The sequence below is a fragment of the Poecilia reticulata genome, linkage group LG12, assembly GCF_000633615.1.
Source record: "Poecilia reticulata strain Guanapo linkage group LG12, Guppy_female_1.0+MT, whole genome shotgun sequence".
Taxonomy (NCBI): Eukaryota; Metazoa; Chordata; class Actinopteri; order Cyprinodontiformes; family Poeciliidae; genus Poecilia; species Poecilia reticulata.
In genome coordinates, this window is record NC_024342.1 from 24,432,558 (window position 1) to 24,433,502 (window position 945).

At 43.9% G+C, this 945-nt stretch overlaps 1 long non-coding RNA gene across 1 annotated transcript in view; it reads right to left on the reverse strand.

The window, feature by feature from the left end:
- The window catches only part of LOC108166788 (uncharacterized), a 3,887-nt gene continuing 2,942 nt past the window's right edge, over positions 1 to 945 (reverse strand). Inside the window, exons 2-3 of the long non-coding RNA XR_001777174.1 lie at positions 143 to 325; positions 1 to 53 (exon numbers count right to left, since the gene is read on the reverse strand). This is a non-coding gene — a long non-coding RNA (uncharacterized LOC108166788). The remainder of the gene's footprint in view (positions 54 to 142; positions 326 to 945) is intronic.

Consider the following 945-nt stretch of genomic DNA (forward strand, 5'->3'; position numbering starts at 1 on the left):
TCTGCTTCCAGGTCCTGCTGCCAGGCAAGGAACTCCTCCTTCTCTAGAGGGGCCTGAAACACACATCAGAGAGACACGATGGATCCTCTTTTTACCTTTAATAGGAAATGTACCTCTGAGTAAAGTAAACATCAGTGGATACCTTCATGTCTTCTCCATGAAAAATGTCAGCATCCTCTGGGCTGTCCATGAGGATTTTGGGTCTCTCTCCCTCTTTGATCCCCCGGCTGTCTCGCCGCTGAGCCTTCTCGCCGTGGCCCATCGCAGCCCGCTCGCTGCTCGTGTTSCCCATGGTTTCGTCTTCTCGTAGGCCGTCGCGAGGTCACTGCGAGTGGAGTGAAGAAGTTGTGTAAAGCCTTCGGAAACTCCGATAAAGTTCTCTTTTAAACAATTTAATTAATCATTGACAGCGGCTGTGGGAATAAGGTCTACAGGAGTTATTTATTTTAGTTCCTAGGCTCAGCGGCCTTAATTTTCATGTTACCGGTATGATGAACATTACATCTTCACACAGATTTATTTACTTTTAGACAATAAAAACCATGAAGGATGAAGGATCTGAAGAGGTAAAGTATTTTATGAGAGATGCTTGTATTTGTTATTTCAGATTCAACATGATCCTCACATTACATTTCTCCCAGCGTGAATCCTTATCTCTGTGAAGGGCCTCGGGGTTTGTGTGGAGAACCTGTTAAGTTTCCTTGTAGCCAACCACAACCTCTTGTAAGTATTCCTTATCACCTAAAATAAGCATACAAATGAAATCCCCTGAGATCCAGCTGTCGGAGGATCTCACAATCGACTCATTGACTGAACGGTGATCAGGTTCTAAGGCTGCAAAATAAACAACTAAATCCTTAGGGCTCTATCTCGACAGTTGATATATGTGTTTGTGCTGATATGCTGTGTTTAGTTTTCCAGAAACATGAGGCGATGCATTATAAG